The 10,132-nt window shown below is 31.6% G+C and overlaps 1 long non-coding RNA gene across 1 annotated transcript; it reads right to left on the bottom strand.

The window, feature by feature from the left end:
• Nucleotides 1–6,483: 6,483 nt before the first annotated feature.
• Nucleotides 6,484–8,746, bottom strand: LOC132050931 (uncharacterized). Its single transcript, XR_009413529.1, has 3 exons — nt 8,131–8,746; nt 7,943–7,990; nt 6,484–6,831 (listed from the first exon to the last, which is right to left on the bottom strand). It is a non-coding gene; the product is annotated as an uncharacterized LOC132050931 (long non-coding RNA).
• Between the last annotated feature and the right edge of the window lie 1,386 nt (nt 8,747–10,132).

Below are 10,132 nucleotides of genomic sequence, written 5' to 3'. Positions count from 1 at the left end.
TCAGAAATGGAAAAATGAATTAAATAAATTTGGTCTAAAAAATTTATCAATCAAACCATTTGACCAAATTCGAAGCTGAAGCTGAAGCCGAACCGAGCGATGACGGCGTGAGAGGAGACCCTCTTCTCAACTTTTTAAGAGTTAGGAGGAGTGTTTCTCTATATAAGCACATAACAAATGCTTTCCCTAACCTATGTGAGACAAAGTGCATTTACAAAAAGTGCATTTGCACTCATTTCCCTCCCTTTCTATTTCCCTCCATTTCTCATTCACACCACTTTAATTTAAAGCTCAACCACTTAATGGGGGTCTTTAATCCCAACACTACTGCCAAAGCTCTCGCTAGCAGAATTGCGTGTAAGTAAAGAATATTTTAGAGTTGATTACTTATAATTATACATGATGGACCAAAATGTTTTTACTAAATTAAATGCATTTGAACAATTCAAAATGTATGAAATTGTTTTTACATTCGACTTAGCAGTTAAAAAGTTGAAATAATGAGACAATCAGAATTTAAAAGAAAAAACGGGGTGAAGCTATTTTTCACTTAAAAATAGATTTAATTATTCAAAATATGTGAAATTACTTCAGCCATGCATTCTATTTAGTGATAGAAATTGAGATGGAAAGATGACAAGAATCAGGAAAAAAAATAAAGACATTACGTTAACCTTTGAATACACGTTCCTTGATGTTGTTGATTAAGAATGTACTATTGAGTTTGTTTTCTTCCTTGGAAATTCAACATTTGCATGGAATTTCAAGAAACAACTAACTGTTACTTTATCAGCTTGCGAAGCGGATCGTGTAGCAGTTGCTTCTTGTGTTTGTCGTATAATTTTTCTCAGCTTTGTTGAATTAATTTCATCAAAGAAGATGTAACAAAGATTTATGTTAATAACAAAATACAATTGCATTATATTAGCCAAGAACTCAATATTTCATGAAAGGAGAGATCACATTGATACAAATACAATTTCATTAGAGATTGCATATTTAAGAATTGGAGGTTGAGTTCGTACATAAAATTACAAGACCAAATTGTGGATTATTTTCACCAATTGTTGAAGAATACTACTAATTTTTGGAAGCCCCGAATGTTTCTTTCTGTGACAAATCAAATTTGGGAGCCGGGTGTTAAGACATTAACCTTTTTTTTTTTCTTTTTTTTTTGTTTAAATTCACGAACTAGATAATTATTAAAGGGAATTTTACATAAATGACTAACATTTAGGGGTTTTAAATTGGGTATAGCTACATTTTAGCTAATTACATTTCGTAGCTACAGTGCACGCTACAGTAGTTTGCTACAGTAGATTGTATTAAAATATCGGAGTGTATTCAAAATTCGGTTGAGTCATATTTCGCTGTATTCAATTTAAATTTCATTGTATTCAACTAAGTTGTATTCAATTAAGTTGTATTCAAATCAAATGTATTCAACTCAACTTTATTCATTTGTAGCTATTTTTACACTATATTCACTTTATTATATTTAAAACCGATTGTCTACAAAAAAAATATCCTTCAAAATACACCCCAAAACACAGAATTTTGGACTAAAAAAATTAATGAATACACTAAAAAACTAAATACAAGAAATAAATTTCACTCTATTCATTTGTATACACTTCAAAATTCACTGTATTCATTTGTATACAAGAAATAAAATTAACGAATACACTCAAAACTGAATACAAGAAATAAAATTCCGGCCAAATTCTGGCCAGATCTGGTTGTTTCCATCCAGTTATGACCGTCATGAGGCGGAGCTGTAAGTCGTCGTCGTCAAAAGAGAGAGAGATGACGAACAACAACAACAACCACGGCCAACAGCAACAACACAGAACTCAACAACAACAAAGTTAGCGTAGATTGGCCATCTGTTGAATACAAAAATCAACACAGATCCAAAAAATCAACACAGATCCATACAAATCCGAGAATAAGATCTTCAAATCAAACTGTAAATAAAACTTAACAATAGCAGCAATGGATGCGTGAGTTTAGAATTTTAGAGAGAGAAATAGAGGGAGATGAGAGAAGGAAGAGAGAGAGAGAGGCGGTCGTTTGATTGGGCTCCGGTAGAGCTCCGCCGAAAAAGATGACCGGCAGCGGCTCAAAATGTTAGAGAGAGAGAGAGAGAAGACGACGTGAGAGAGAGAGAGAGTGGAGAGCGTTAGAGAGAGAGGAGGAGAAGGAGGAGGTAGCTAATAAGTGTCATTAACATACAACTTTTAGCTATGAGGAGTAATTAATGTAAACTATAGCTATTAAATATAATTACTTACACTAGTTTGCCACACCATGTAGATTTCTCATTATTAAAAGTATTATTTGGTTCAGCGGATGTATTATTGTTGTATTATGTTGTTCATGTACTTGGAAAAGGAGAAAGTCTGAAAGCAAATTGAGGCTAGTCTTTTATTTATGTATTTATTTAATTCATGAACTAGTCTTCTTTTTCGTCTGTATAGAAGTGAATTTTGTATTGTTAATTAAGATGGAATGGACGGCGGTTTGCGGTGGTGGTGGTTATGAAAGCTTGTGGTGGTGCTTTGAAGGTGGAACGAATGTATAGCTGGTGTATGTTTAGTGTGTATATCTGGTGTATGGTTATCACTATATATCCTATGTATCACCCTGTATATACAATTGACATTCACACAACATACAAGTACGTACGACGACATACAACTGTGTATACCACAATATATTGTGTGTATGTTAATGTATATCACCATATTCCTGTGTATGTCACATGTATACATTGTCATGCAATGATATACAATGAAGAGAAGAAGTTATGGAAGCCATAGGAGGGAACTCCGTCGAAAAAGAGAACTCCGGTGAGAAGAAAAAAAAAAGTAACAAAACAAAGTCACAAACGTGATGCTATGATAAAAGGAATCATTATGAAGAAGTCTCAAACATTAATGCAGACACAATACTCATATTTGGGCCAGAGGCCTAATAGTACACTAACTTGATCACAAACTAACAAATAAACTAACAAACACACAACAATATTTAATTTATTACAAAACTCAGTAACTAAGAACTAATTAAGTACAGATAGGATTAACATAATCTGCCTTGCCCCTGAGATTGCTCTTCTTTTTAACAATCATTTCGTCGAGCTAGCCCGATAAGTAACTCTAAAGGGAATTGAAAATGCCAAAGGATAGAAGTTGCCCTTTCCAACCAGAAAACTAAACCACCACACCAAGAGAACTACTCAATGGCCATTTCCTTACTGTGAATTGTAATAATTCCAAGAAGGCACCATCTCCGGTGAATTAACGACCAGAACCACCTTTCCGCAGCCACCCTTTTGGCCTCAAAGTTGGTGGCAAAAGGGTGGCTTGCCCACTAGGAAAATCATGCAAAGGAAGCCTCACGTGAAAGGGGGGAGAGAGTTTGTTTGAGAAGGCTTGGCTTGGTGTTTATAAGGGTGGCCTCTTGGTTCCTTTGTCCTTGATCATGATGGCAATAAAAGAATAGTTTATGTTAAAGAATAGTTTGTGTCTTGCACTTGCAAATAAGAGATATACTCAGAATTTTGAATTTAAATGTTCTAAATTCTTAAAAAAAAAGTATATTGCTTTCTAGATAAACTAATGCCGTAGTATAAGATTTTAGCTAAAGCTTTTGAATTATGCGTAATCCGTAGTTAGAACTTTAGTTCTGTCTCTACTGACAGGGTGATAAATTTCTAAACGAACAAATTAAGTTAGTCTATAGCAGCAAATAGTTCTTCATATCAAGTCTTGTACAATCTGTATATAACTAATTGAGGTGTACCTATAATCATTTACATTAATAGTGTGTGAATTCATCATTAAGTGATAAGTATTCCTTCACCTTTAATCAGATGCCTCAGATTCGAACCTAAAAATGAATTCACCTTTAATAGGAAACGTTTTACCTCGCAAAATGAGGTTTTTCAGCATGAATAATCGAGGCCCAAAAACGAGCAAGAGACATTGAGAAACCAAATGAAAGAGTGAGGTGACTTGGGCATGTAGTGTATTGTCACTTTTGGGTAAAGTAAGACCAAAAAAGTAAGTAGGAAAAGAGAGTGAAATGGAATATTGGGATTGGAGGGGATCTTCCAAGGGATATGCCATTGGCGCCTCCACTGTTCCACATCACATTCTCATTTCTATTATACTTCCATTATTCTTTTAGCCCTTATTATTTAAATTGTCGTCACACTTAACTTTTTATAGCTAGTTTATTTATTTATTTTTTATTTAATACTTTCTCCATTTTTACTTGTCCTCTATAACAAAAATAGATTTTCATTTTTATTTGTCCAGTTTAGAAAATCATTGCATGATTTAGCATTTAGTACTATTTGCTATAATCACTTCTAATCAATGCATTTTCCAAAATATTGCACTTATTATATTCAAAAGGTAATGTAGTAACATTGTTATTCAATTTTTAGCTCCTTAATAGGCGTGTCAAATTAACACATCACAAGTAAGAATGGACGGAGGGAGTACACTAGTAAGAGCCTTATTTTATAGTACTAATTAATTTTAGAGGGCGAAACCATCATTCACGTGGCATATTTTAGAAGAATGTTAACAAATAAAAACCAATATGTGCTTTTTTCTTGCAAATTTTTTTTGAAATATTTTCCAAAACCATGTTTATTAGGTGGCAACTTAGAATAATCAATTATAACCCGAAGTTTAAGGTATTAGATCATGGGTTTTTTATGCATATTTAATTAAATCTTGCCACATTTAGCCTTAATCGAAAAGTAGGATGTACATAGAATATAGATAAAAACAAATTAAGTGGCATGTCTTGAATTTAACTTGTAGTGCTTTTTCACTTCTTTGTTGATTTTCTAATTAGCAAGCAACTCAGCCTAACCTAACATGTTGTGTTGCATTAATTTTTCGGTTTAATTATTCTATTTTCATAAAGGCAAAGTAAGATGGGGAAATATGCTGCATGCACTGCCGACCTCCCCAGAATATATTTCTAATTCAAATTGTGTTTGAGAAAATCTTTGTATCAAAGCTTTTTAAGCATATAGTATATTACCTGATCGTGATGCCAAACAAAAAGCACTTTCTCAAATATATATATATATATATATACACTTTGTTTTGAACTTGCGCCTAAATCATGGCATAAACAAACAGCAAACATATATTCAGCAATCAGCACCTTCAAAGGCATATTCAGTCATTTCTGTTATCTTTTTCTCGAATAATTTTCATGATCTCCTTTTTGCTCTCCCTTATTCTTGTGGGGCCAACAATGTTTTAACGCATATGATGCGATTTTTGTAAATGTTAAAAAGAAAAAGAAAAAGATTTTTATAAAAAAAATTGAAAATGAAAAACTTATATGAAACTCTAAAGGAAATATAAAATAAATAAAAATCAAATTTTTAATAAAAGCCATTTTTAACAGATTTCTTTTTAGAAAAATCAATTTTTCAAATTGCTTTTAAAAAAATTTGCCACGTAGGCACCACATAGAATAAGTTAAATGTCATGTGGCGTCCATGTCACTCAATTCCAACAACTAGACTTGTTTATGTGGAAATATGTTATCAATGAGGGGTATTGTTGAAACTTTACTAACGGTAGTGATATTTACCAACTCTCAGAATCTTGAGAGGGTATATTTGATTACTTTAAGTAAGAGAAAGCAACCTAATAAACTAAAGTAGAGGGGTATATTTGACCCTTTTCCCATAAAAGTATCTAGTCATTACTATAGGTGTGCATGACAAAATCAGGAAATCACCAAATTTAAATTATAGAGCAAGAACTTATTAAATAAAGCTAGTAAAATAGTCCGCGCTCCGCGCAGTCATTAAAAAAAATGTACATTCACTTCATTTTTAAAAAATACTGCGATTTATCTCGCATCTGAAATTAACTAATTCTCACAAGTAAAAAATACAAAAATAACTATTTGAAACTCCATATTTATAAAAAAGTATGTTATTTCTCTCACAATTAATTCTTTGGCATTTAACTTTGTTCTCAAAAAAAAAATTAGGTCTGTAACTTTCTCTTATTTTAAGATGTCACAAAAACATTTTAAAAAAGAAAGTTGCTACAACTTCATTCGCAAAATACTGTTTCAAACTCGTAAGATATTTAACATTTATGACACTACTAATTTTTTGGGAGTATCATTGAGAAGCCGTAATGATTGCCTAAAACTGTAGTACTTACAAAAAAAATCATCCGTGGTCGGAGACTTGTATGTCACAGTTAGAAGATTGAAATTTGGTATATCTAAATGCCTGATTTGACTTAATCTGTTTCTCAAAAGTTTGTTTCTTCTAATTAATGTTGTCGGGAACTATGAAAAATAAATATATTTCATTTTTTATATTGACTATACTGATTATTGTTAGTAGCAGATTTTTTTTCTTTTTCTTTATTTTGCTTTTTTTCTTTTATTACCTTGTTTTTCTTACTCCCTTTTCTCTTCTCTCTCACCCTAACTCCACAAAAAATTGAGCCATCATTGCCCAAATTTTAGCAGGAAGAGAAACAGTGTATATTATCATAGCATTAAAAAAAAAAAAGATAAGTTTTCGAGAATTCAATTAATTTTGGTGTTTCTATTATTACATGTAACAATTCCAAGTGCGAACCCAAATATTTGTGCAGAATCTAATCTTACTGCATTGCCACTGCTTCTGCCTCCACTGCAATCTCTTCGGCCCATTTCCTGACCGCACCATCATTTCATCTTTATTAAAGACTTAAAGTCATTGTTAATCAATTACATGTTTTTCTCAATCCTCCTCAGATGACGAAGTCCTTTTTGTAGTTTAGCCTGATCACGACAAAAATCTCTATCAATAATTTCAAATGAAAAATATGAGAGAAAGTTCTTTAACTCTTCTTTATTGCATTCAATACAATTCTCATAATTGAAGTTGAGAAATGGAATGAAAAACGTTAATCTTCCATTATCTGTTATTTTTATCGGTGAAGAGAGGCAGAATCTTCATTCCTTAATTTAATACTCCTTCTTTGCCTTAATTTAGTACTCGTTTATTACATTCAATTCAGTGTTGAAACTGAAATTGAGAATTGGAAAGGCAGAATTGAACTTGTGGGGTAGATGGATCCATGGGGTTGCAAATGAGTCATAAAAAATATCTAATAATTGAATATCAAAAAAAATTAATGTCATTGGTGATCAATAAGAGGTGTAATCTCAGTTATCCACCATAATTATATCATATTAATAGTATATAGTCCATCTTAAACAAACTCTCTACCTTTCATGGTGGGGTTAAAGTTTGCTTACACTTTACCCTCCTCGTAGCCCACTTGTGAGATTACACTGAGTTTGTTATTGTTATTAAAGTAGAAGATTAATGAATTTCTATGCTCTTAGTGCACTGACAAAATATTCCAAAATTGATCGTATAAAATATCTTAAATTTGCTTATATTTTGCTTATAAATATGATTAAAAATTCCCTCGCCACCACAAAACCAAAAAGAAGGCAAAAACTTGTCTGACATGATAAGCTTGTTTATCAAGATTTCATTAATCTTCTCCTAATTCTCATGATAATTCAATAAAACTTAATTGCTTATATCAGATATTTCAACAAAAACTTAATTAAAATGGATGTCACAAAAAGTTGACGAACAAAAAAAACAGAGGAAAATTAGCCATCACTCGACACCAAAGAGAAATACATATGCAACTCATTAACCATGTAATTCAAGCTCAACTTCTGCAAACTTCTTGCACGACTTTTTCTATATAGATTCTTAGCTAGCACTGCACCTTATATGGAATTGTTCATCTCAGAGACCAATTTATTTTTGTGAAAGTTGCATCTTTATATACTCCATTAAAGAACGATGCTACAGTATAATATATTAAGCAAAATGGTATTACGGCATAGAAAGAATGAATGATCATACGTTCATGAATGAGAGATGTCACAAAATATTCTGCCTCCACTGCAGAGACTAAATCAGAAACTCAATTAATATTCAGTACAATTCAAGTCATTCCAAAATCAGTTTAAACTCAAGAAACAAAAAGGGTAAAAAATAAAAGGCAAAAAACATAGAGTGAACTACACAAAACAAAAACTTTGAAAACTTACAACTTTAGATTTCTTCTTTTCCTTCGAACTATGGCTGCAAAAACTCACGTTTAGAGTTCCTCTATAAAAAGGATTGTTTGAAGGGATTCTTCGGTGCCATATTCTTTTTAACTGAAATGATAATGGTGGTCTTAAAGGTTGTTAAAGATAGGAAAACAAAATCAAATGGTAGTTAATATTGAGCAATTATTTTAAGAAGAGACTTTTCAATATTTTTTAATAGCACATAGGTGAAGAAAAATAGGAAAAATGTCAAAAAATTGAGAAAAAAAGATAAATACTATTGGAGGCCAAAGAGAAGTGCCACATCACCTTTTCTATGTAATATATATTGATGATTGATTGAATTAGTAACATAAGATGAAATGAAAAGGAACGTATATTTGAGTACTTATAAAAATGAGTACTGAGTGTATTTTAATTGGATTTTATTACAAACAAACTTAATTTAGCATTAAGGGGATGTTAGTGGGCTGGTTTGGTGTTAATTGGGGTCGCTACGTGGTCTGGCAGGTTCAGAATTAATTGATTCCATTTGATTTTTACATTTAATTGGGCTGTTATTGATAATACATTAATTAGTAGTAGAAATTAATCCCTAAAAATACAAAAAAATGAGGAAAATGCCAAAAAAAAAAAGGAGAAAAAAGATAAATACCTAATGAGAGCGCCATAGAGTATATGCTCCACATCACCTCGTTTACGTTTACCTTTAGCCTTTATATTATATTAGTTTTGTACTGCCAGCGATGCGCGCGAATAAAATTAAAGAATATTAATTACTCTATTAAATTGTGATTTGACTTGTTTAACATATTTGATCATATTGCTTTAACAAACCTCTAACTAACATATTAATTTCAATGCGATGTATCTACCAACTTGAACACTGAATTGACAACCTTAGCTAATAGAAAATGGCTTTAATCGAACTCCTCATCTATGTGGGGAACAATTCACGCCATTACGATGAAAATCGTCTAAGCTGCAACATGTTTTCGCGTTTCATTGGTAAAATAGGCAATGAATGTTTATGAGGTAACGAATTCAGTGTTCAAGTAATTCTTTATAAATAAACCTATCATGTAAAATCAAACGAACCACATCATTCTCTGAACCAATTTGCTTCTTAATGTAAGTGAGAACCAATTTTCACAGACAACTAAAAGTATCTTTTATTAAGAACAAATATATTACCTTCCTGGGTTCACCATTTGTAACTTTCACATTCAAGCCAAAAAAAAAAAAAAAAAGGATCTGAAAGGTTCCGAAATTAGATAAGAGATAAAAATTATGTCAGAAAAATTTAATTTTTTTAAAAAACAAACAAATCCTAATAAACTTAAACAAGATCCATCTTGTATTTCTTGATATCCATTCCCATACTCTCTAAAATAATCATATTCTCTATTCCATTAGCACTCCTTGCATTTTGTTATTAATTTTGTACATTGACCTCGTGTGGTACTATTTTTCTGAAAATTTACAACCTAACAACGATGAAAACTTTAATTTATCAACTTACCCGTTATTAAATCTCTTAGTGCTTTGCACATCAATTATAATTTTTTTTTATATAAATAAAACATTAACCAAACTTACTAACTTTAAACACTATGAATAATTCAAACCATTTCCGACAAATAATTTTATTCCTCCAAACAAACGTTGTGAAGTCAGCGTTCAACCGCCATTAGCTCTTACTTTGAATTAGCGATGTCCTTGAGAAAACGTCTCATCAACATGTGTGGTCGCGTACTCTATCAAAACCTGATGTTAAAAGGATAAAAATGAAAAAGATCAAGAAAGTCAATCATCTTTATATAATTCTTATGCAAAAGAACATATAATCAAGAAACTACACATGTGACACAAATTCAACACTGAAAATTTTAAGCAATGCATGTTTGGAGAATTGGTTGATGGCAGAAAGATAAGGATTCCGGACATTTATCATTCTTTGCTTAATAATTGCACAAATATAAATATACCGTAATTATGC

This window comes from Lycium ferocissimum, chromosome 3 (genome assembly GCF_029784015.1).
Source record: "Lycium ferocissimum isolate CSIRO_LF1 chromosome 3, AGI_CSIRO_Lferr_CH_V1, whole genome shotgun sequence".
NCBI classification, from domain to species: Eukaryota; Viridiplantae; Streptophyta; class Magnoliopsida; order Solanales; family Solanaceae; genus Lycium; species Lycium ferocissimum.
The sequence above is the reverse complement of the archived record's forward strand: the minus strand, read 5'-3'. Positions and strand labels throughout refer to the sequence as shown.